Source organism: Eucyclogobius newberryi, unplaced genomic scaffold, assembly GCF_026437365.1.
Source record: "Eucyclogobius newberryi isolate DKJ021-1_F unplaced genomic scaffold, fEucNew1.0.hap1 SCAF_2, whole genome shotgun sequence".
Lineage (NCBI taxonomy): Eukaryota > Metazoa > Chordata > Actinopteri > Gobiiformes > Gobiidae > Eucyclogobius > Eucyclogobius newberryi.
Genome location: NW_027315834.1, coordinates 8,871,848 through 8,899,671, shown reverse-complemented (window position 1 = coordinate 8,899,671; position 27,824 = coordinate 8,871,848).

Below are 27,824 nucleotides of genomic sequence, written 5' to 3'. Positions count from 1 at the left end.
GGGGAATGCTTGCACAGACATGTTTTCTACTCGTTCAGCTGAGAAATGCTGTGTGTTTTATTACAATTTACAAATTCATAGAGAAACAAGTCTAATGAGGAACTGAATTTAGATACAAATGTAAGGTCTTACCACACAAAGATACATGTAAGGTGTGATGTGCAATCAGCATTTTATAACCCACCCTAACCTGCCCCGCAATAGAATTATAATATACCCACCCCGTTACACGGGTAACCCGCAGGACCCATGGGTTAAAAGACAACCCACGCATCACTAGCGCACACTCCTCTATTTCAACTGAAAAATTGAGGAATAACACAGCAACTAACAGGCAAAACAAAACATAAATTATAGCAATTTTCTAGTGCTTTTGAAAATCTAAATAAGATGACGTATCCACATAGCATTATGCTCCATCCTATCAATTATAACTCTTTGTTTTTGTTTCTGAGTCAGTGGGTTTGTCAAGTGACGGTTATAATTCTCGATGTTGGACTAGCGTACATCCTCTATTATCAGCATTCAAAGTAATTATTACAGCTTAATTGAGCTGTATGATTCATTATGTGTAAAGATTGTCTGTCTTAGGTTTGTTGTAATAAACCCTGTTTTTTTGTATATGTATTTAATTTGTGTGTATTTAAAAAAAAATTTTTTTTAACATAATTGAGGTGTAAATATGGTCTTCCACAGAGATAGGTCTAACTGTACACGTTCAGCATGAAGGTTATTTGAATACTGAATAATAATAAGATGAATAAGTGCAGGTTATATCAGATTAATCCTATACGGTGTAGTATTTTAAGTATTAGTAAGTGATAACCTCATCTGACAACACAGCACTCTACAACTCAACAAGCGTTATTTTGAAACCAGGCCGTTGCATCCCAATATTCAGAGGTTGTGCAACTGGAGTGGGAGGAGAGTGTCTGTGTGACTGCAACTTTGTATGTGGTAGAATTGGTGTGATTATGCAACAACACTGGTACATATTAGAGCTGCAAATTCAGAAGACATTTTGGACATCTTTTACTGCTGAAAGGTTTTTATGCCCTGACATGTTTTTCACTGCGCGGTCTTTCAGCTCACCCTGTGAATAATAGAAAAGTAAAGTGTCGGAGTCTGTGGAGTGGCCTGGAAACAGAGAGCACCAGGCTTGACCTCAGACGGTCGCACCACAATACTCCACACACTCCAAAGCACCAGGACAACATGATCAGACAAATCCTCTCCTTTTGAGAATATAACAATACTGGTAAGGTGTGCTATTTCCATATTGAAAGTAAAGATGCATGCTCCATTCAATCTGTTGCTCTTAAAGTCAATATTTGAGATATGTAACTTTTCTGGTGGAGGAACCATCACCTGTCTGTCAGATCTGACCATTAACTTGGCACTCACTTGAAAATATGTTTGTTACATGTAGATGTGCTGAATTTTCTAAAGGAATTTTGAGTCTCCCAAGTGTTCTTGTTTTTATTGACTTTTATCTAATGAAGAAAGTCCCACTGATATTAAGAATCTTTTTCAGGGCATTAACTTCCACTGCTATTCAGATGACACTCAGCTGTATCAATGAAACCAGATCAGACCGATCAAGAAGACAAACTTAGTGCTTGTGTGAAGAATATCAAAATCTGGATGAAAATGTAGCAGCAAGATTACTAACAGGAACCAAAAGAAGAGCACATTACGCCGGTGCTCGAGTCTCTTCACTGGCTCCCTGTCGAGTTAGAATCAAATTTAAAATCCTCCTCCTGACTTACAAAGCCATAAATGACATGGGCCCATCCTACCTCAAAGATGCTATAGTACAAACAGAGCTCTTTGCTCTCAAAATGCTGGCCTTCTGGTGGTCCCAAGAGTCTCTAATAGCACAGTAGGAGGTAGAGCGTTTAGCTACCAAGCTCCTGTGTTATGGAGTCAGTTCCCTGTCCATGTTAAAGAGGCCGACACAGTCTCTTAATTTAAGATCAGGCTTAAAACGTCCCTCTTTTAAATCGCTTATGGTCAGGCCAGTTAGGAACAGAAGTAAAAACCTACAGTTTCCCAGCTACTCTGCCCTAGCTACGCTTCCCCAGGAGCAACTATGCTACACTTTTTAATATTTAATTTCACTTGCAATCTGTTCATCACTTTTCCTTCTTCTTCTCCCACTTTCCCCCGGGGAACAAGCACATCGATGACCTGTGGATCCAGGTGCTCCTCAACTCCCTGGAGAAACGGTCTCTACTCCATATGAACGTTTTTTGTTCTGCCTGGAAGAACTGGTTCTCCTCCTGAGTGGCTCCAGCTTCACTGTCTATCTCGTGACCGCCTGTCCGTCTGAGGGAGTCGGATCTCTCCTTCACTGTGGAACTCCTCCAGGTTTCTACTTTTTCCTCAAAGAGGTTTGGTAGTTTTTTTGGGCCGAGAAGGAGGATCTAAGGACAGGGGAGCTTGGGACATTTGTCTAAGGACACGGGATGCTGGGACACTGCCAAGTCCCTATGAACATAGTTTAATCTGTTTTTTCACTGTTGCCCCTCGAGGCAACTGTTGTGATTTTGGGTGTTTCAAAAATGAATTGCATTGAATGACATTGGCTTATGAAGAACTTGTGGTTCTTATAGGCTGTTAACTTTTTGAAATTGTTTAAGATGAAAAGACACTGGCGTAAAACAAAGCCTATTGTCTGCAGTCTCCCTTCTCTGGCCTTGCAGCAGGAGGAGCTCGCGGTTGTTCCTGACGGTCCTCAGAGACAAGCACAAACATGTCCTACTTGTTGATAATTGGACTCTCAAACACTGCCGCAGAGGCTTTCCAATTGCTTCAAGCCTCTCCACCTTCTTTAAAATAAACATGAATAATAGAGTGTGCTTTGCGTCATCATTTGTACAGGTAACAATGTTGGCATGTCAGGCCGAGGCATCTGATCCAGTCTTCCAATGACATGATGGAATATGTTAGCCGGTGTTAGCTTTTACCAGGTAAAGGCTGCAATATTGATGAAGACTGTGAGGTGCATTTTCCACTGCCTCAACTCTTCCTCTCCTCTCGCATTTATTCAGCTCAGTTTATTGGCCATGTGTAACATAGAATGAAGAATCTCAAGTTTACATTTTAACAGAGATGAGATAGAAATAAATCAAACTGCTTGCTTTAGTGTGCTGTAATTGTATTTTTTTTTTTCTGATGGCGGGTCACTTGTTTGATTATTTAGCTGCGTTTGGACTGATCCCCCAGAACGGTTTGCTTTAGAGAGCTTTAGAGACCTTTCTTATTGTGGTGGAGTGCGTCTCCGTCCTCAGGGCCTGGCTCTGCCTCCAGAGGCAGGGGTCTGCTACATGAGCAACTGACATCAACCAAACATAATTTATGTTCTCTTAACAAATAAGAGAACATAAATTATGTACTAACATTATATATTTAATCACAAGGCCGAGCTCAACTATCGGTATTCACAAAAAGACATTTAGTAATTGCACGTTTGTGGCGCTGTGAGACTAGTTTTCTAGAATCTGCGTTCTCACTCGTCTGTACAATCATCTCATTCTGGTGCTTAGCCACTCCTTAGCTAAAGCGTAGCAGGAGTTAAAGTGAGCAGACGCTTTGCTAGTTCTACTCAGAGTTCTCTTTGGATTGCTTAACCGGGTCAGTATGGTTCACTTAAGACAGTGGGGACACTTTTGATCTTATCAATCTGCTCCAAAGTGAATCAGTAGAATCGTGCCTTATGGAGATGTTATTGCTTTGCCTGAATTGTTGGCATGAAACTAGCATTGTTTAACTTCAGGTTCTTTATTGTTCTAAATACTTGCATATGCACGTTTTACTTTGCCACAGATCTGTGATAAAATGTGAATATATGATTATATTTCTGTGATGTATTTTATCTGCATAATAGTGATATATTATCTGCATCATTAGTCTAAGAGAAAAACAGCATGTGTGACTGCATTTGTTTGTGAAGGTGTCGTAAAGATGGGCCAAAGAATGTTTGCCCCAGGGAGGGGGGTAACACCCCAGGGGAGTTTGGGTAATGTTTACCCAAGGCTTTAGCTCTAGGAAAAATACCAGCTGTTGTAAAAGACAAGTGCCTTGATGTGAAGCTGACCAATGAGAAATGTGACCCGCCTATTCCATAATATCTAATAAAACCAACCTGCATGAGAAAAAACGTTGTTAGACGAAGGAGGGTCGCCAGGCTGCTTACAACAGCCGGGTGACCCAGCCCGGCGTTTTCTCCCATGCATGCCATACAAAAGTTTGATATTTCTGTGTCGTTTCCTATTCTAAGTTGAATCGTGTTCTCTGTGTGTTAAGGAATAGCACTGGTGTATGTCTAATTCCATGACAAGATCTAATATGCCTGGTGGTTGTACTTCCAGCACCTAGCAGAGCAATTACGCATTGCACCTTTAACATTGTAGTTTGCTGACAGAAGATTTTATCATGTCGAGGTGTTGTAAACTTGTTGTCAAGTCTCCTATCTCATATTGGGTTTCCATTTTACAATGACACTGTTTTATTTGATGTTTATTTACTGTATTATATTTCTTACATTGCTGATGATTTGATTACTATCCTTTGTTTATGAGATGGGCTGTACAAATAAAGTTGTATTGGATGTTGCTGCCGCGGATGAGCTCTGCTGTGGGCCAGTCTGAGCAGCGAAGGAGGAGAGGAAGGAGGCGTGGAGCATGACACGCCGCACACATTTTCCATCTGTCATGAAAGTGGAGCAGCTCATTATCACAGAGTGCTCTCCACTGGGCTGACCTGAAAACACAAGGCCCTTGTGTGTGCGTGTGGGTGTGCGTGTGCGTATCTGGAGGTACAGGACTTATACATGTGCGGTACACTTCCTGTACTTCCAACCTACTTTTCTCTCATTTACATTTACTACTCGCTTGATCAGGGAGCTCAGAGACATGACCGGTTTTATGAATGTAGTATTATTTACTCACAACATCCATTGCTACTTCATCACCCTGTAGGTTCTTTTAGACAGGACAGTGTAGCGTGAAATAGAGGAGAAGAGCAGGGAGAACATTAAGCAAATAAATCTGCTCACACTGCTGAGGCTGATTGCACAGAGCCAGGGCTTATGCACTGTTGCTTGGACAACTTTTGGGTACCACGCCATGTATGTTTTTAGATGGTCTGAAAACTCAAGAAAAAATACAAATTGTCAGGAGCCTTTGGTCAATCATTTGCAGTTGAAAAATCTGCAACAAATTCTTCATTCTTTTGTCATTCTGTCTACTATTTTAGACTATTAGTTTTCATCAGACTGTAGTGTTTGTTTACCCACTTTACATGTTTCGGTTATTCCTATACCCTTCTTCAAAAGTACCACATGATCATGATGATCATGAAGCTACTATCTGCCGCCTCCCCCAGGACTGCATCTCAGGTGTGTGACGAGGTGTAGGCTCCCTCATCTGGACTTATGCTTCTTGGACCTCACCTGTGGATCTCGATGGCCTTTCTGATCTATTACTTTTAGTATGGATAATAATGTGCCATAATGTGGTTTTGACTCTTGCATTTGTTAGTATCTGCTCTGCAGAGACTCTATTTCCCATGTGCCCCTTGTGTTTGTCATGTGCTCCCATGGTTGTTTCTGTGTCTCCGCCCCTCACCTGCTGTCTGTTACTTCCTGGATTTCCCAGTCACCTCCCACCACACCTCCTGTCAGTCTTCTCATTAACTTAATCAGTTTCTCCTGCCACTTGTTTCCCACCAATCACCTGCTTCTCTGTGTGTATTTAAGTTCTGTCTCCCCTTTGTTCTGTGTCTGTTCGTCACTTGATGTCTGTCCTGCTTGTAACTCCTGCCCTGCCCTGTTTACCTGCCTTTTTGGAATTTTGGATGTTTTGTGTTTTTGGGACTGTTGGACATTCTGAGCCTTTGTGCCTGCCTTTGGATTTCAAACTGTTGTTAATAAATTCTGATTTGCCTTTGGACTGCTATTGAGTTTTTTGCCACTGGGATCTTAACAACATTGGTCTAAGATTGCTGATTTTGGGTGTTTATACAGCAGGGGGCGTTCCCAAAAACCATGTAAGTGCTACAAGACACATCGTAGGTAGCCCATCATTACCATGTGTTTTGGGATTGTCCTACTGCTCATAAATAATGGACTGAGATTAATAAAGCACTACACAATATTTTCAACATTAACGACTGTCATGACTTTATCCCCATGAATGTGGGATATACATTTATATACCTTTTATTTAACCAGGCAAGTCCCATTGATGTTCAAAATCTCTTTTCAGGAGAGTCCTGGCCCAAATAATAGATTTTAGAACTATTCAACTATAGAAAAAAAAAACTTACAGAAAGAAATGTAAGACATTGGTACAAATGGGACAAATAGGTGAAATTATGTTTTATGCTTTTCACCTACGATATTTGTTTTCATGTGTTTCTCTCTACCTTATATAGTTCTTGTTTTATAAAAGTAAAAACAGTGTGTTTTATATATATATATATATATATATATATATATATATATATATATATATATATATATATATATATATATATATATACACAGTATAAAAACATGATGGGAACATTGAGCCTTTGACATGTTTACAAGTATAGGACATAAGATAGCTTTCTGTTTCCCAGGGTTTATTCATCCTGACAAGCAATGACCTGTGATTTGTGGCTGAGCTTTAGGCCAACACACACTCACACACAGGAGTAAGGGGGCTCGGACGCCACAAGGGCACAGCAGCCAGGAAACAGCCGATTGTCTAAACAAATCTAGGACCTCACAAATTCGTTGTGAAGCCCCTAAGCCCATGAACTTTCTGCAAAAATGAAGGAAAAAATGACCTCAAGCAATTGCACATATCTCAGATTTGAGAAACTGTAGATGTATAGACTATAGATTTGCAATTCTTTACATTTATGGTGGAAATGTGTGTGGTCATACAGATCATTTTTAACTTCAAACCCACATTTTTGCCACATAGACCCAGCTTTTCCACACATTTTCCACATCCAATCTCTTGAAACTTATACTTATATACTTAACTTATACTTGCAATATTTCTTGTTTCTCTGGTTGTAGATTTACAAAGAATGGAATTATTTTTCTTGTGACTGCAGTATTTTGTCCTTTGTTTGTTAATAATAAAGCATATGCCTTCTTTAAGTTGTATTAATTGTTCCAAAACCATATAATAACAGAGATTTTTGTTGTATAATATCGCAGAACTCGCCAATTCAAAGTGTTTTTTCACTGCGGCGAATTGACAATTAACAATGTTCCCAATATGGAGGCTATACAAGATTGTGACCCTTTATTTGGCCTTATCTGCAGTTGCACGGGCTGTATTATCTCCTTCGCACACTCGCTCTGCCGTGTTGATTGATTTTCAGGGCTTCCTCCAAACCTGTCCAAACTGTGGCTGGCAACAGAAGGTGTTCTCAATAAGCGTTTCATAATTTGGCCGCTTTGACAGCAGGAGCAGTGCATATAATTGATTGCCCGCATGTCCTTGTCATCTGGACCTCTTTCACAGCTGCAGGGCTCTACATTGTGTCACACGTCCAGATATTGTACATGGTGCACTGCAAATGTACTTCATGGTCTAAAAATAGAAACTAACCAAGCTCAACCATCCTACAGTGCTATTCTATACCTTGTTGTAGGGATTTCAAATGTTCATAATTTAAGATAGGATAGGACAACATTCAGTAGAGCAAGTAGAGCAAGAATGCAAGGTTTCAACATCTATTATGCAGAATAAGTGACTCTGGTTATGTACAGTACAGTGCAGCATATGGACAGAATAAACACCATGTAAAATGACTTCAGTGTTTTCTGCCGGTGATTGTTCACATTATGTTACAGTGCGACACATGAGCACAGGTGAGGACCCATACAAGACCACTGTCTATCACTATGTTTAAATAGTTGCTGGAACCTAATTGTTTCAAATCCCTGCCCACTCAATACTTCTGAATGAATTTCTTTATTTGATGCACAGTGCACATTATGTACATATTTTGACCTGCACAAACACACTCTCATTCATACACAGGGTACTTCAACACTGGAAGCAAGGTGGGTCTTGCCATGGACAGTATTTAATGTTCTGAGCAGGAGAATGATCTTATCACTATTGCTACACCGCGGTCCGCTGCGCTGCGTTACTAATTAGACTCATTTCTCATTGAATTTTAGTTGGATTATAACAAAACACACAGCATTTTGAAGCTTAACAAACAAAACACTTCACAGCTGTCCCTACTGCCCCCCCTGTCCTTGATTACTCTGTGTGAGCTGATTTACCTGTGTCTGTGTCTTCACATCTGGTTCATCTGCTCTTGACCTTGTGCTTAGCGAGTGAGCGTTGTTGTGAGAAATATGTTCCACGATAGTGATGCAGAGGTTGTCTTTTGACTTGTAGGGCAAGGTCGGGCCAAGAAAGTCTCATTTCAATGTGGCAGGTTCTAACTTGCAGATAGCCATATATCCCATGTCCGCGTTCCGCATGTTTCTTTGCGTTCAGCTGAATCTAGATTCACTTCCTCTTTAATTTCTCTGTGAATATGAGTTTGATTATAATAAAACCTAGAAAAAAACATGACGTCTCCCCTGGACAGTGACCAACTGTCTTCTTCTACAGTGTGTCAAACACTTGCGCTTCCTGCAAGAAAGCGTGGGAATAAAGTAGCATTCCCGGTTTCCCATTGAAGTACTACCCAGGCCAAACCCTGCATCAGAGATCAAAGATTGTATATTCTCAAAGTGGTATGATTGTATTTACACCACCATGATTTATTGCACCTGCATGGAAATACACCCTTACGGTAAATATTGTGTGCGGGGGACTTGATCATGAGCCATCCTGTAGTACCATTTAGCTTGTTTTACTAGTGGTTGGACGCCTGAAGAACAAGCTTTGTGAAAAGTAATCTGATTACTACTGTCATATCCTGGCTCCAAGTCACCACGGCAAATTTGCCAAACAACAAATAGAAAAAATCTTGATGAGGTGTGAAAGTCTGCAGAGTCAGGGGTGTATGTGTGTGCTTGAGCAGGACACATGTAGTGTTGTATGATGTGTTGGAAAATAAGGGAAAGGGCTGCGGGACACACAGGATGAACTATGAGCGAGTCGTGTGAATGAGTCTGTAAAGGAGCAACAACATGGGGTCGTTTTGTTTTTACTGATAACTATAAGTTACTTTGAGGGAAAAAAAGGAATTATACAGCTAACATACTAACCCAACTAAGTTATCCATCCATCCATTTTCTACCGCTTGTTCCCTTTTGGGGTCCTGGGTGACTGGAGCCTATCCCAGTGACTTTGGGCCTTAGGCGGGGTACACCCTGGACAGTGGCCAACTCGTCGCAGGGCCAACACAGAGACATAGACATTACATTCACTCTCACATTCATTCATTAGGGCCAATTTAGAGTTACCAATTTTACCTAACACATGCATGTCTTTGGACGGTGGGAGGAAGCCGGAGAACCCGGAGAGAACCCACGGTAACACAGGGAGAACATGCAAACTCCACCCAGAGAGATCATGTGATGTTGGTCTGGTCCGGGAATCGAATCCATGATCTCCTTCTTGGGAGGCAAGAGCGCTAACCGCCTTTGCCACCGTGCACCCCCAACTAAGTTATACTGATTTTAAAAAAAGCATGAAATCTTCAAACATTGTATTATTTAACATTTAATATAGAGCGGAGGAGGGTTGGGTGCTTAGGTGACATGGGAATTCAACCCACAACTTAGTAAGTAAAGTAAACTGATATATAACCTCACCAACCTCCCAATCCTATCACAATTATACACATATCCACACGTGTCAAGAAGTAATATGTGGACTTGCACTTTTAATTGGAGTCATTAGTTATTGAATAATGGCCAAATTCTCGAGATAAATTCCCGCTAATATCATTTCTTGTGGTTGTTTCCTTTTTCCCAGCTAAGATAAGATCCCAGATAAGAAGACATTATTCTTAAATTGGGTCATCAAGTCATCAACTGTCTGACCAAAGGTGAGTTTATAATGACTAACTGGGTAATAGTTCACACGAAGGTACACAGGCACATAGTAGTAAAAGTAGTAGTAGAAGCAGTAGCAGTAGGAGTTGTTGTTGCTTTTATAAGAGTTGCTCTTTTACAAGAAGGGTGCTTTAGCTCATCTACATGCTGCCACAACGAGTTATCCACAGAGCTCTTCAGTCTGTGCAGAGGGGTGTGGTACCACCACTCGCTCCATTGTCGGACCATATCAATCATATCCAACCAGTAGAAACATGCTGAAACATGTTGATGAAAACCTGACTTTAAAACATTCTCCATGGATATAGACTTGTTTTTTACATCTCCATGAAGACAAGCAGGGGGCAGATCCTCCACCCAAAAAGTTACAGGTCAAGTTTGTGGAGAAACAAGGCCCTTCACAGCAAGAGTGCATGATTTTCAAGTTTTTTCAGAACACCTGTAATTAAACAATAATTGTTTAATTACAGGTGTTTATTTGACCTTTTTGTTGAAAGCTTACACAGAGGGGCTTTAACATGTTGCTTCAAATTAGAACATTCTCCAATACCACAATACTGAACAATTATCAACCCATCTCATTTTCACGATTCTCCAGGCAGCTTTGGAAATGCACTGTCATCCTCTGTGCCTATTTGACCCACTGAACTCTGTGCAGTTTAACAATCGCAGTATTTTTTCTGAGGCATAATGATAACACGTTGTAAGGTACACTTTAACTATTACGGCACTACCAGTAGTTATGTGAAATATAGGCCTATTTGTGTTAAAAGCCACACATTTGTCTTATCCCACGTGGAGGATAAGACCAGGTGCACGGTAAAACAGTTTGCAATGAAATGAAATGTAGAACCCCCTCTGCACAAGAGCTAACAACTAAACCTTTATTAAATCCATTTGACTTAAATGGTGCACTACGTAACTTTTGAGATTACGATTGTTTTGCCAGGAATCCTCCACTGTACGTATTCAATGTATCAATCGCATGACAGCAGCAGGTCATGAAACCAGGGTGGCCTTAATTCTGTTTAATTATTTGTATGTATTGTTAATTAAAAGTAGTTTGCTTAAGTTTAGGATTTTAAAATACTAAAGACTCTGAACTAGCGCTGACCACAGACGTTTGACAAGAGCAAGGTGAAAACAAGTTGGCAAAAACAGAAACAGAAAATAGTAATTCTTCACCGAACGCTGACTTGATCTTCTGATAAAGCGCAATATTTTCCACTGACGGTAACTTTATAGGTTGAGCCCACACACAAAGCAATACACACATAAAAAAGGTGTAGTGGTGCAGAGAAGTGAGATGAATGCAGAAAAAGCTGAGGAGAAAGCGGAAGTAGTGTCTTGTGTACTAGCCACGTCTAACATCTCTGTAAACTTGGAATTAGTCAACGTCTTTTTGTGAATTGTTAAGGTCGGCCCCCTGATTCAAAAGTATAATCAAAATATGATTAAATTATTTGAAAACTAACAATTAAGATTCTACCCTCTTAAATCAGTATATTTTCTCCCTCCCTGCCTCCCCCCCTCTCTTCACTTCCTTGTCTAATTGCCTCGATGCTTTCCGCCAGCAGTTGGAGTTTGGTCTCGAAGCTGTCCCAGGACATGATAGGCTTCCCATGCAGTGGCACCCATGTAATAATAGCACTTCTATCATAACAATCTGCATGAATATTTTTTATTTTATGGGTTAGGGTTAGTTATTATAATGTTTTAATTGACATAAAACAAAACAAACATTGACACACTGTATTTGAACACAACAGAGTACAGTACCCAGAGATAATGCCGGAATAAAAAAAAAAATTAAAACAGGTTGATGTTTGAATTGCAGAGTTTTTGTAGATTTTTTGTTCCAGCCCATATTTAAGGAGCTTATATAATTGTGCAGCTCATATAACAATAACTTGAAGAGGGGATGCTATTTTCCTCATAATTACCAAATCAAATAAGCAGATTGACTATATTCCAAATCTTTATTCTAGTGTTGGAAGAGATTGGTGGGATAAATATTGTGAATAATTAGGCCCGAGCCCCAGCAGGGCGGAGGGCCCTGCTAGGCCCTGGCAAGTACAATGAACTAGCCCATGCCGAAGGCATGGATCATGCATACTCCTGCTATGACAGAAACATCAGCATCGTCCCGTACGCGAGAATCCATGCCGCAGGCATGGGCCATGCTTGTATCTGCTCAAATCAATGGAAGTCTATGGGGAGTGGGTGGGGCAATACATTGCGCCTATGGGAGACGCCCCGAGGTCAACTTTGGCGTAAAGCTACGAAATTCGGGACACGCATTCCTCTCGTGAGGACAAAAAAAAAAATATCATTGTGGCCACGCCCCCAGACTTACCCTATGCCCGCAGTCTTCCTTTGAAAATGAAAACACACTGTGTTAGCCATTTTGTTCACGTCAAACTTTGACGAACTCCTCCTAGGGCGTTTTGCCCACCGACTTCAAAATCGGCGGACGTCCTCTGGACAAGTGGGGCATCTAAAGTTATTCAATTTTTTGAGATACCTTTTACGGTCTGTGTGCGGCGCAGCCGCAAAGTTGGACAACTTATTTTGGAATATTGCAGATCTAAAAATTGTTCCCATTTGATCAAAACAAGTCCGATTAGGACCAAATTTGAATCAGTTGTTCAACTTTCTAGTTTGGACCAGTTTATGATGACAAAATTTAAATGGGCGCGATAGCGCCCCCTACAGAGTGACCTTTAAATTAACATTGAAGGTCAAAAATTAGTTCTACCAAAATTTTCTAAACTTTACCCAAAATTCTATTTTGGCGTCCCGATCAAAAAAGCCAATCAGACAAATGCCTTAATTTTTACGGCGTAGTCGTAACGATGACATAAACCTCCCATGTTATCCCTATGGGAAAACCGCTAAATCTCTCGAATATCCACATTTTTCTGTTTCACACTTTAACGAATTCCTCCTAGTGCGTTTTGCCCACCGACCTCAAAATCGGTGTACGTCCTCTAGACAAGTGGGGCATCTAAAGTTATGCAAATTTTAAGGATAGCTTTTACGGTCTCTGTGCGACGGAGCCGCAAACGTTTCCCAGAATTCTGACTATTTGGCCTTCAGAGTGGCCTATAAACAATAGAGTTTTTCCAAATGACATTATATTTTGCACAAAATTCTAATTTGCCATCCTGATCATAAAGTATGAGAGCCAAAGTCATATTTTGTACGGCGTAACCGTAGCGATGACAGAAACATCCCATGTTATCCTTATGGGAAAATCGTAGAATCGCTCAAATCACCACATTTTTACGCTTCACACTTTAACAAACTCCTCCTAGGGCGATTGCCCGATCAAGTTCATATTTGGAGAATATCATCTACACAAGTGGGGCATCAAAACTTATCCATATTCTGATTCTAAGTGCTACGGTCTCTGTGTGGCGGACCCGCAAATATATATCAGAAATGGGAAAACAGCGAAATCTCTGAAATGTTCACATTTACGCTTCACACTTTAACAAACTCCTCTAAGGGCAATAGCTTGATCAAGCTCATATTTGGGGAAAATCATCTACACAAGCGGGGCATCAAAAGTTATCCATATTTTTATTCCAAGTGCTACGGTCTCTGTGCGGCGGACCCGCACATTTGACCGACATTTGTGTTCATTTGCACTGGATTGGCCATGTCCAATGTGTCGCCGTCTGTCAAGTTCTTTTTTAATTCAACACAATAAGGGCGCCATCTTTATCAAGTCGAAAGCGCAGAGTCGGAAGGCCGGCGGCCTGCGAGGGCCGTTGGATGCCGCTTGCGGCTTTAATTTTTATTATTTTTCTTGTTCTTCTGCTTTTTGAGCTCTAATTTGACCCCCTGAACATGCTCAAAAACTCACCAAACTTTACCCAAAATTCAAAATCGGCGAAAAATTTTGTTTTTTCTGGGCCATTTTTTTTTTCATTAAAAAATGGCGCGACAGCGCCACCGACAAAAGTCAAAATACATTGCGCCTATGGGAGACGCCCCGAGGTCAACTTTGTCGTAAAGCTACGAAATTCGGGACACGCATTCCTCTCGTGAGGACAAAAAAAAATAATCATTGTGGCCACGCCCCCAGACTTACCCTATGGCCACCATCTTCCTTTGAAAATGAAAACACGCTGTGTTAGCCATTTTGTTCACGTCAAACTTTGACGAACTCCTCCTAGGGCGTTTTGCCCACCGACTTCAAAATCGGCGTACGTCCTCTGGACAAGTGGGGCATCTAAAGTTATCCAATTTTTTGAGATACCTTTTACGGTCTGTGTGCGGCGCAGCCGCAAAGTTGGACAACTTATTTTGGAATATTGCAGATCTAAAAATTGCTCCCATTTGATCAAAACGAGTCCGATTAGGACCAAATTTGAATCAGTTGTTAAACTTTCCGGTTTGGACCAGTTTATGATGACAAAATTGAAATGGGCGCGATAGCGCCCCCTACAGAGTGACCTTGAAATTAACATTGAAGGTCAAAAATTAGTTTTACCAAAATGTTCTAAACTTTACCCAAAATTCTATTTTGGCGTCCCGATCAAAAAAGCCAATCAGACAACTGCCTTATTTTTTACGGCGTAGTCGTAGCGATGACAGAAACCTCCCATGTTATCCCTATGGGAAAACCGCAAAATCTCTCAAATATCCACATTTTTATGTTTCACACTTTAACGAACTCCTCCTAGTGCGTTTTGCCCACGAACCTCAAAATCGGTGTACGTCCTCTAGACAAGTGGGGCATCTAAAGTTATCCAAAATTTAAGGATAACTTTTACGGTCTCTGTGCGACGGAGCCGCAAACGTTTCCCAGAATTCTGACTATTTGGCCTTCAGAGTGGCCTATAAACAATAGAGTTTTTCCAAATGACATGATATTTTGAACAAAATTCTAATTTGCCATCCTGATCATAAAAGTATGAGAGCCAAAGTCATATTTTGTACGGCGTAACCGTAGCGTTGACAGAAACATCCCATGTTATCCTTATGGGAAAATCGTAGAATTGCTCAAATCACCACATTTTTACGCTTCACACTTTAACAAACTCCTCCTAGGGCGATTGCCCGATCAAGTTCATATTTGGAGAATATCATCTACACAAGCGGGGCATCAAAACTTACCCATATTTTGATTCTAAGTGCTACGGTCTCTGTGTGGCGGACCCGCAAATATATGTCAGAAATGGGAAAACAGCGAAATCTCTAAAATGACCACATTTTTACGCTTCACACTTTAACGAACTCCTCCTAGGCCGATTGCCCGATCAAGCTCATATTTGGGGAAAATCATCTACACAAACGGGGCATCAAAAGTTAGTCATATTTTCATTTTAAGTGGTACGGTCTCTGTGCCGTGGAGCTGCAAATATACTGTCACAAATGGGAAAAACGCCAAATCCTTGAAATGTTCACATTTACGCTTCACACTTTAACAAACTCCTCCGTGGGCAATAGCTCGATCAAGCTTTACTTTGGGAAAAATCATCTACACAAGCGGGGCATCAAAAGTTATCCATATTTTTATTCCAAGTGCTACGGTCTCTGTGCGGCGGCGCAGCAAATTTGACTGACACTTGTGTTGATTTGCACTGGATTGGCCATGTCAATTGTGTCGCCATCTGTTAAGTTCTTTTTTAATTCAACACACAATAAGGGCGCCATCTTTATCAAGTCGAAAGCGCAGAGTCGGACGGCCGGCGGCCCGCGAGGGCCGTTGGATGCCGCTTGCGGCTTTAATTATTTTTCTTGTTCTTCTTCAGCGCTTTGAGCTCTAATTTGACCCCCTGAACATGCTCAAAAACTCACCAAACTTTGCCCAAAATTCAGAATCGGCGAAAAATTTTGTTTTTTCTGGGCCATTTTTTTTTTTCGTTAAAAAATGGCGCGACAGCGCCACCGACAAAAGTCAAAATACATTACGCCTATGGGAGACGCCCCGAGGTAAACTTTGGCGTAAAGCTACGAAATTCGGGACACGCATTCCTCTCGTGAGGACAAAAAAAATATATTATTGTGGCCACGCCCCCAGACTTACCCTATGGCCGCCATCTTCCTTTGAGAATGAAAACATGCTGTGTTAGCCATTTTGTTCACGTCAAACTTTGACGAACTCCTCCTAGGGCGTTTTGCCCACCAACTTCAAAATCGGCGTACGTCCTCTGGACAAGTGGGGCATCTAAAGTTATCCAATTTTTTGAGATACCTTTTACGGTCTGTGTGCGGCGCAGCCGCAAAGTTGGACAACTTATTTTGGAATATTGCAGATCTAAAAATTGCTCCCATTTGATCAAAACCAGTCTGATTATGACCAAATTTGAATCAGTTGTTAAACTTTCTAGTTTGGACCAGTTTAGGATGACAAAATTCCTGAAACAAAACAGAGTGACCTTTAAATTAACATTGAAGGTCAAAAATTAGTTTTACCAAAATTGTCTAAACTTTACCCAAAATTCTATTTTGCCGTCCCAATCACAAAAGCCAATTACAAAAATGCCTAAATTTTTACGGCGTAGTCGTAGCGATGACAGAAACCTCCCATGTTATCCCTATGGGAAAACCACAAAATCTCTCAAATTACCACATTTTTATGTTTTACACTTTAACGAAGTCCTCCTAGTGCGTTTTGCCCACCAACCTCAAAATCGGTGTACGTCCTCTAGACAAGTGGTGTATCTAAAGTTATCCAAATTTTGAGGATAACTTTTACGGTCTCTGTGCGACGGAGCCGCAAACGTTTCCCAGAATTCTGACTATTTGGCCTTCAGAGTGGCCTATAAACAATAGTTTTTCCAAATGACATGATATTTTGCACAAAATTCTAATTTGCCATCCTGATCATACAAGTATGAGAGCCAAAGTCATATTTTGTACGGCGTAACCGTAGCGATGACAGAAACATCCCATGTTATCCTTATGGGAAAATCGCTCAAATCACCACATTTTTACACTTCACACTTTAACAAACTCCTCCTAGGGCGATTGTCCGATCAAACTCATATTTGGGGAAAATCATCTACACAAACGGGGCATCAAAAGTTAACCATATTTTGATTTTAAGTGGTACGGTCTCTGTGCCGTGGAACTGCAAATATATGTCACAAATGGGAAAACAGCGGAATCTCTAAAATGACCACATTTTTACGCTTCACACTTTAACAAACTCCTCCTAGGGCGATAGCTCGATCAAGCTCATATTTAGGGAAAATCATCTACACAAGCGGGGCATCAAAAATTTGTCATATTTTGATATTAAGTGGTACGGTCTCTGTGCCGTGGAGCTGCAAATATACTGTCACAAATGGGAAAAACGCCAAATCCTTGAAATGTTCACATTTACGCTTCACACTTTAACAAACTCCTCCGTGGGCAATAGCTCGATCAAGCTTTACTTTGGGAAATATCATCTACACAAGCGGGGCATCAAAAGTTATCCATATTTATATTCCAAGTGCTACGGTCTCTGTTCGGCGGAGCAGCAAATTTGACTGACACTTGTGTTGATTTGCACTGGATTGGCCATGTCCAATGTGTCGCCGTCTGTCAAGTTCTTTTTTAATTCAACACAATAAGGGCGCCATCTTTATCAAGTCGAAAGCGCAGAGTCGGAAGGCCGGCGTCCCGCGAGGGCCGTTGGATGCCGCTTGCGGCTTTAATTTTCTATTGCATTTATCTGACTTTTGCAATAGACTTTCTCCCTTCTCATATCAACACACTGGGCAGCCCAGGTGCCGGTGTGGATTTTTTCCAGTGTCTTTCTTATATGCTTATTTGTACTCTTTTTTTTATATCTTTAATGTCGATTCCATTCTGCATGAAGAACGTTCTGGAGTATTTCCATGCAGAAGCTTAAATACTTTTGCCTAAATACTTTCAAAAAGGTTTGGTTGAATCTTTAAGTATTAATGTACTACAACAATACTGTGTTTGAAAGTGTTTAATTACAAAATGTAACATCCCCTTACTTTTAACAGATTAGATTATTTATTTTTTTTATACTTTATTATTATAATTATGATTATTTAGCTTTTTGCAGGGCGCTTCTAGGGAGTGGCCTGCAGGGGAGGGCGCCCGGGGTACCTATGACACTATATTTAATGTATTTTTAATTAAAATATATAATTTTATGAAATTAGGTCAAATAACTCGATAAACACATTTAAATATAATTTGAAATATTTTGCAACTTAAAACGATACATTTCAAAACTATTTCAATTAGCAGTGAGGGTCCGGAAGTAACATGCCGTACCCCCTGCCTGGAATGTACCTTTGGACTAGGCCATTTATACTCCGGGTATTCTGGTCCAGGCCAATTCCACAAAGAATAATAAATAAGAAAAAATAAGTATCTTAAGGTTGCTAGTGGTAGGCGTTTCTCATCATCTTCACTCTTGTTTTGGAATGGACGTTTTTTTGGCTCCATATCTGAGTCTAATTTTCTCGTGGCGTGGACTGCCGATTAGTCCTGCCACGTATCAATCATAGAACGCACCTACTGCTCACCTGCAGCCTCGCTCTGGCTCGTCCCCAGGAGAGCAGCACGTTTCCCTGTGTCTAAGCGCAATTAGCGTATGGATCTATCATAATATAGTTCCCTCGGTGTACAGGACAAAATTAAGATGGAGAAAGACAGTTCGAGCTGGCTCAGAAGAGACGGAAATCTACGGAGAGGTCGCGCTAATAAACAAACGCATGTGTAGCCGCGAGGCTTTTCTCTGCTTCCGCACAGGGGCGAGTGCGCATGTGCACTTCCGCTTGGCAAAAAATCGTCCATTATGCCTTTAAACCAATGCAATTCATCTGCTGTGTGTATTTCACAGGATCAGTTTTCAGGATCAGCGTTATTGTGTGTTTGTGCCGTTTCTTGACAAATATTAATATTACAAATATTCAATAAATACATACACTCATGGTTTTAGGTCTAATTATCAAGACATGAGAAGGACACATGGGTTTAGTCTGGCCAAGAGGGGTTTAGTATGGCCTAGAGGGATCTAGAGGGGTTTACTCTGGGCTAGAGGGGTTTAGTCTGGCCCAGAGAGGTTTAGTCTGGCCCAGATTACTTTACCAGGGCAATTTACCCCCGGAAGTAGTCTGGCCTAGCCTGAATTATACCCAGGGTTACTCTGGGCAAGGGTTTAATTGGCCTGTTACACCAGATCATTTGTATTGCTATATTGGGGGTTCCGGCATGAGATTTGAGAGCCTCTGGTCTAGTTTGAAATCATCAGTCCAGTCAATCAAAAGCACAAAACTGCAGTAACTTCAGCTTCATCTCTTGCTGAAAGCAATCCCTGAGTGTGTGGTGGAGGATGGCCAAGGGGTTTGGTCACAGTTCACATCCCATGAACATTTTTGCCTCGGCCACATAAGTTCCAGCTTTGACAATTTGCTGAATGTGTCCCTCCACTCTTCATTCCCATTTCATACAACTTACTGATCTTTCTAATAGTATCAGGATACAATATGTGAAAAATCAAGGTGGTTTTTGAAAATGAAAATAACTCTTTTACGTACAATTAATTTTTAAGTTTACAATAAGCCGCAGGTGCCCACATTGTAAACATGAGATATTTACACATAAAGATGGTGCATGTAGTGAACTCTCATTTCAGTGTGGGGCAGAATATAAAAAGCAAACGCTGTATCATATGTCTGCGCGTCCAAATTAAATTCCTCATCAGACTCATTTCTCAGTGAATATGAGTTGGATTTTAATAAAACACACAGCATTTTGAGAAAAACACCTAATGAAATAAATGCAAGATAGGTAAGTTTAATGCCATGCTGTGGAATATCTCAAGCAAAGAAATATCATCTCCATGGGGACAAGCAGGTGGCAAAAAAAGAAAATAAGTAACATTTAGTACTGAACAGTAAACTTTTAAAGAGCCTTTAATCTTGTTACAAGTGTTTCGTCAAAAAAGCATTAGTTTACTCAAAGTTGTATTTTTGATTGATTCCAGCATGCTTGAGAAATCCTGTATTGCCCTGCAACTGAGTGCTCAGAAAATTCCCCCCCCCGCCCACATAGCTGTACTGTTGTGAATTTGACAAATCGAGACCTCAGGAGACATGTTGGGTTTTAAAACATCATGTAGCCACTTTTCAAAAATAAAAACACGTAAATGACAATCTGCTGCTTGTTACCGTGAAATGTCACTATGAAGAGTCTGTTCTGCAGTTTTGAGCAGGAAGGGAATTGTTCCATTTCTATTATTAAACCATTTTAGACTAATATTTCCGTTTACAATGAACAACATGTAAAAATATGATCTACTTATGTTATAGTGTGGTGGGCTCGTTTTAAAAAAAAACTATGGCCGAGTCAAAGTTCAGTTTTTGCCATTTATTTCAATGCACAAACTAATCAAGAAGCATAAACAAAACAAAAAATCCCCTGTGCTGTTTACAATGTCCCAACCAAACAAAAGAAATAGGACCAAGCATATATATATGCTTGTCCAGACTTTAAAGTTCTTACTTTCTCAAACTGCTTCAGGTGCTCAGGTGCTGCCAGCTCTGCAGCCACACTCCAACTCCCCGGCAGTCCAAAACCGCCCCGCTCAAATACCCCTCTGCCCCTCCCATGGACATACATGAGCCAATTACAATACATTCATAAATTACGTACAATTTCCCCCAACTGAATACATGAAAATACACCCCAAATAACACAAAATATGACCCCACCATTCCTTCGCCGAATGGGCGGTCCCACTACGCCTAAACAACATAATACAAAAAAATAATCCCCTATGATCACATGATCCTCGTTAGCGCGCGCAACGGTGCCATAAAATGCGCCCCCGTATCTTTACCTCCGTTTGGCCAATCGGTGTGCGGTATGGGAGCGTGTGCGGAAGTGGACAGAGTGAGGAGCCGGTCTCTCGGCAGGACCCAGTGTGCACCCGAGATCCCACCGAAAGAGATGAAAAACTGATATGACATGAGGAGAGTGAAAGGTAAGCTAATTGCGCTTGTGACACACGCGTATCTCGGCCGGTTTAAGCGTTCCGTGTGTGTGTGCGTGCTCAGCGCGCAATACGAGAGCGCGCGGTTGTGCGCACCATCATTGCCGGGGCTGATCTAGGCAGCTCCGTCACATATAGTTTCAAATAAGATAGCATAATATATGTCCCCTTTAAATTTTCATAAAATTGTAAATTAACAAGTCAAACAAAGCAGTGTAGGTCTTTTATGTTCTGGCAAAGGCTGATCAATGCTGACTTTGCACATGGGCGAGGAAGACACCAAAAGGTTTGCACAAGAGGGAGGAACGAGAAGATTAGAAATGTAACTAAAGACCCTATTGTAAGTTATTGTGTGCATACGCCGAGATGAAAAAAGGTATGCCAAACTTTATTCTATCTATAATATCTTTCCCAATATTTCAAACTGTTTTCAGATATTCTTAAAGGCGGTATGGACGATTTTTCGGCGATTTGAGAACGCAGGTGGAAGTGCGCATGCGCACTCCCCCGTGCGGACTGATACAACACACACGTGCGTTTGTTTATTAGCGCAACGGAGCGCATCGCTCGTCTCCCGTAGATTTCTGTCCACTTCTGCGTCAGCTCGAACTGTCTTTCTCCGTCTTCATTTTGCCCCGTACAAAGGGGAACTATATTATGATAGATCCATGCGCTTAGGCACGCGGAAACGTGGGGACGAGCCTGACGCGGCTGCAGGTGAGCGGTAGGTGCGTTTTATGATTGATACGTGGCAGGACAAATGATTTATCCACGCCACGAGGAAATATGATAAAAAATTTGCTGAAAAAAATCGTCCATACCACCTTTAAGCCAAATGATGTTCGGTTTGGCAGGAAATATGCACTGAATAGATCAACTAATATGTGAAAAATGTTTATGTATACATGTATGTAGATTATAATGGAGGGCAACTGCTTGCTGGTCCCCGTGGAGATGTTATTGCTTTGTTCCACGGTATTAAGTTTGCCTCTATCCATGGAGACAAGCAGGTGACGACAGCTCCAGGCCATGTTACAGTGCAGCTCTGTGGAGAGGCACAGTAACATGGTAACTGTAGAAGTAAAAACACCTGAATGTAAGATAGATATGTTTACTGTGTAACTTTCCAAGTGTAACGTAGGCAGGCCTTTAGCGGTTGGGGTTAAGTGAGTCAAGACATTGATGTGGTCCCAATCCTTTTAATTTTCAATCAAATTAAAGTGCTAAGTATATTTTGCAAAAATATATATGGAGGCAAAGAGATGTGTCTTCTCCTGCAGCAGAACAAGGAATGATGTTCCTGTTCATCCAATTGGGTAAATCTACAGATGATGACAGGGATGTAAGCATCATCATTAGCTCATAAAACTTACTATAATTTCCATAAAAAAACAAACAAACCCATACACATTTAATTATACACAAAGATATACATAAAACCCTAAAACCAACACCTAAAAATGATAAAAAAAAAACCCTTAAACCCCTGTACCAGCCTTAACATGCTCTCCTGAAGTGGACAGAAATCTACGGGAGACGAGAGTGACGTCATTTCCGGTGAGTGTGTCGCGTTTTCAGAGCTGTTCGTTCTTAGAGCCTTTTACCGATTAATCCACGAATTATACACACTATTTACGCATCATATACACGAAAGTGAACGTTTGATTTCTCCGCAAACAATCCGGAGCCTCAAGCCGCTCGCTTTTCAGTATTTCGTGGATTAAAAAGCCCTCCTCACTCTCTAGCTCCAGCCTGAACTAGCCTAGCGTAGCCTAGCCGCTAGCGTCATGGCTGGATCTACCTTTACCTGTTTGAGCTGTCATATGTCGAGTCAGAACCCTGGCTCCTTCTCTGATGATAGGTGCGTGAAGTGCAGTGTAGTGGTAGTTTTGGAGGCCAGGGTTACGGAGTTAGAAGCGCGGATCCGCTGTTTAGAGGAGCTTAAGTCCAGTTATAGTTCGGTTTTAGCGCGAGGGCTACCGGACCGCGCTGCAGGGCGTAGCATTAGCATTAGCAGTAGCAGTAAGGCCGAGCTCAGCCCCTCAGCGTCTCCCGTGCAGCCGGGACTAGACCAGGAACAGAATAGGGACCATTTTGTGACAGTTCGGAGGGGACAAGGCGCTAAACGCCGAACCTCAGAGCGCCGTGAGCTTCACGTCTATAATAGGTTTTCTCCCCTCAGCGATCACACGCCCGCTGAACACAAGAGAGAAACTCTTGTAATCGGGAGTTCTATTGTTAGAGACGTGAAGCTGCCAGCTGCTAGCGTTAGGTGTTACCCGGGGGCCAGAATGGGTGACATCGAAGGAAACCTTAGGATCTTAAAGCGGAGTAGGACCCGTTTCCGGCGAGTCGTGGTTCACGCAGGCGGTAACGACGCCCGGCGGAGACAATCAGAGGTGCTCAAAGTTCAAGTAGCCGCGGTGTGTGACCTAGCGAAGTCGATGTCGGACACTGTAATATTTTCTGGTCCCCTGCCCAATCGGATCAATGCTGAATTGTACAGCCGTCTCTCAGCATTCAACAACTGGTTATCCAGATGGTGCCCTCAAAACAACGTTGTCTTTATTGATAACTGGAGTGCGTTTTGGGGAAAGCCCGGGCTCATACGCAGGGATGGCATCCATCCGACTTCGGAGGGTACATTCCTATTAGTTCGGAATTTGACCGATAGGCTTAGTCGTGTTAAGTGACCATCTAGGGATGAGCCCCAGGTGCAGAGCAGCAGTTCAAGACGCTCCTCTGTCGCTGAACTCTCGCCCGTTCTGTTACATGTGAAGTGTTTAGATTCAAGACAGATAGAGACTGTGTGTGTCCCTCGTGTCCCTCGTGTCCCTCGTACAAATAATGCCAAAAAGTCACATCTCAGAAAAAATATTTCAGGCGTCAGACCAAATAACTTAAGGAAAATAACAATCACAAATGACACAAATACACAAATGAATAAACACGTAAAATGTGGACTGCTAAACATTAGAGCAATTTCCTCCAAATCGCTCTTAGTTAATGAATTAATTAGTGACTATAACATAGATCTTCTAGCTCTAACTGAAACGTGGCTTCAACAAGACGACTACGTCAGACTAAATGAGTCCACCCCACCCAGCCATGTTAACTTTCAGACTGCCAGGAGCACAGGCCGAGGTGGTGGTGTGGCAGTGATCTCCCACTCAAGCCTACTCATGAGCCCTAAAACTAACAATGCATTTCACTCATTTGAAAGCCTTATGCTGTCAATCACATGTCCAAATATGAAAAACCAAAAAGGAGTTTTGTTCATAGTTATCTACCGACCTCCTGGTCCCTATTCAGAGTTTTTAACAGAGTTTTCTGACTTTATATCAAACTTAGTGTTAGCCTGGGATAAAATAGTTATAGTTGGAGACTTTAATATCCACGTGAACATGAGTGATGACGCTCTCAGTAATGCCTTCAGCGCCTTGTTAGACAGCATTGGTTTCACTCAGAATGTAAATAAACCGACTCACACTCACAAGAACACTCTGGATCTTGTCCTAACGTATGGAACAGAGATTAGTGACCTCAGTGTCCTCCCTCAAAACCCTATATTGTCAGATCATTTCCTAATTACCTTTCAGTTTATTCTTAAAGATCATCCAGTCCCACAAAATAAAGTTATAATGAAAAGGACAATATCTGAAAAATCTATCTCAAAATTCAAAGAAATAATAGAGCCAATATTCAGTGACATGTCATGTGATCCTGCTGAGAACAGTTTTAGTCCCAGTTTAAGTGATCAATGTGTCGACTTGACCATGAATTCTCTGAAGTCTGCTCTTGACGTTGTCGCGCCGTTAAAACAGAAGGTCATTAGGCCAAAGCGCGCCTCCCCATGGTACAACCAAGAACTGCGTTCACATAAACAAAAAGTTAGAAAGTTAGAGGGATTATTTCGTCGCTCTCACACCGAAGAATCCCTAAAAGCATGGAAAAGTTGCCTGCTGTCCTATAAGCAGGCTCTGCGTAAGGCCCAAACCAGATATTATTCAAATCTAATAGAAGTCAACAAAAGTAACACTAAATTCCTTTTCAGCACTGTAGCTAGGCTAACAAACTGTCACAGTGCAGTAGAGCCCTCAATCCCAGCTACACTTAGCTCTGATGATTTCCTCCTATTTTTTAATAATAAAATAAAAACAATCAGAGATAAATTAGATGAAATTACCCCCGCTATTAGCCCTGAACTAGCCCAAGCTGTAAATCTAACGTCCCATATAAATCCACCTGTAAACCTAGAAAGGTTCACAGCTGTTGATCAAGCAGAGATAACTTCAGCCATTATGTCCTCTAAAAGCTCAACTTGTGTCCTAGACCCCATTCCAAGCAGACTCCTCAAAGACATTCTTCCCCTAATTATAGACTCTATTCTTAATATAATAAATACTTCACTCCAAAGTGGCTATGTTCCACAGTCCTTCAAACATGCAGTCATTAAACCTCTTCTGAAAAAGCCTAATCTAGATCCCGACCTATTGGTAAACTACAGACCTATTTCAAATCTTCCCTTCGTCTCTAAAATCCTTGAAAAAGTTGTAGTAAAACAGCTTTGTCGCCACCAGCAGGACAATAACTTATTTGAAGTTTTCCAGTCAGGGTTCAGAGCCCACCACAGCACTGAAACTGCACTAGTTAAAGTCACAAATGATTTGTTATTAGCCGCTGACGATGGACTGGTCTCAATCCTGGTTCTGTTGGACCTCAGCGCAGCGTTTGACACCATCGACCACAACATTCTACTGCAGAGGTTAGAATGTGATGTAGGTGTTGGAGGAACAGCCCTCAGCTGGTTTAAATCCTATCTATCTGATAGGTTCCAATTTGTTAATGTAAACCAGAGCTCCTCACCAAGCTCTAAAGTAATTTACGGTGTGCCACAGGGATCAGTACTCGGTCCAATTCTGTTTACTCTTTATATGCTACCATTAGGCAACATTATCAGAAAGCATGGCATTAACTTCCACTGCTATGCAGACGACACTCAGCTGTATTTATCAATGAAACCTGATCAGAGCGATCAAGTAGACAGACTTAGTACTTGTGTGAAGGAGATAAAAACCTGGATGACACTAAACTACCTGCTTCTTAACCCTGAAAAAACCGAGGTCATTGTGCTTGGCCCTAAGCATCTACGAGACGCTCTATCTGAGCAGATAGTCACACTGGACAATGTCAGTGTAGCCTCCAGTTCTACTGTAAGAAACCTTGGAGTCTTATTTGACCAGGAGCTCTCATTTAAAGCTCATATAAATCAAGCTTGTAAAACAGCCTATTTCCATTTGCGCAACATCGCCAAAATCAGAAGAATCCTGCCTAAAAGTGATGCCGAAAAACTTATCCATGCATTTGTAACGACTAGATTAGACTACTGTAACTCCCTGCTTGCAGCGTGTCCTAAAAGCTCCATAAAAAGCTTTCAACTGGTTCAAAATGCAGCAGCAAGATTACTAACAGGAACAAAAAGAAGAGAGCACATTACGCCAGTGCTGAAGTCTCTTCACTGGCTCCCCGTCGAGTCTAGAATCAAATTCAAAATTCTACTCTTGACCTACAAAGCCATAAATGACATGGCCCCATCCTACCTCAAAGATGCTATAGAACCATATCATCCAAACAGAGCTCTTCGCTCTCAGAATGCTGGCCTTCTGGTGGTGCCAAGAGTCTCTAAAAGTACTGTAGGAGGTAGAGCGTTTAGCTACCAAGCTCCTGTGTTATGGAATCAGCTCCCGACCCATGTTAAATATGCTGACACAGTCTCTTCATTTAAGTCCAGGCTTAAAACGTTCCTCTTCGAAATCGCTTATGGTCAGAGTAGTTAGGAACAGAAAGATAAACCCACAGCTTCAGCTACGCTGCCCTAGGAGTAACTGTGCTGGGGGAAGTATGACAGCTTGAGCACTATCCTCTTCTTCTTCTGACTACTTATGCTATCAAACAATATTTATTTTTTGATTCCACTTGCAAACTGTTCACCGCCTTCTTTTCTTTCTCTCACTCCTGAGGACCTGTGGACCCAGATGCCCCTCCCCTGGTGAAGTGGTCCCTGCCCTGTGTGGACGGTCCCTCATCTGCCTGAAGAGTGGCTCCAGTTCGCCTCAGTCGGTCCCTCATCTGCCTGAAGAGTGGCTCCAGTTCGCCTCAGTCGGTCCCACATCTGCCTGAAGAGTGGGTCCAGCTCGCCTCCGACGGTCCCTCTTCTGCCTGAAGAGTGGGTCCAGCTAGACTCAGACGGTCCCTCTTCTGCCTGAAGAGTGGGTCCAGCTCGACTCAGACGGTCCCTCTTCTGCCTGAAGAGTGGGTCCAGCTCGACTCAGACGGTCCCTCTTCTGCCTGAAGAGTGGGTCCAGCTCCAGTCTCCTTGTGTCCGTCTGTCCGTCTGTGAGAGTCGGATCTCTCCTTCACTGGAACTCCTCCAGGTTTCTACGCTTTTTTTCCCAAAGAGGTTTTTTTTGTAGTTTTTCCTGGCCGAGAAGGAGAGTCTAAGGACAGAGGACCCTGGGACATCGTCCCTCGCCACCACAGACATTGTCTGACTTCATCGCCACCACAGACATTGTCTGACTTCATCGCCACCACAGACATTGTTGATTCATTTCTCCCTGTGGCCCTCAGAGGCAACTGTTGTTGTGATTTTGGGCCTTACAAAAATAAATTGATTTGATTTGATTTGATGATCCTTCACATCCTCTGCCTTGGTCCAGCTGGGAACCAAGCTTTCTCTCTTCTTTCTCTCCTTTCTGTTTCTCTCTCTTTTAAGTTTTTTCTTTCTTTTTTACGGTATAGCGTAAAACACAT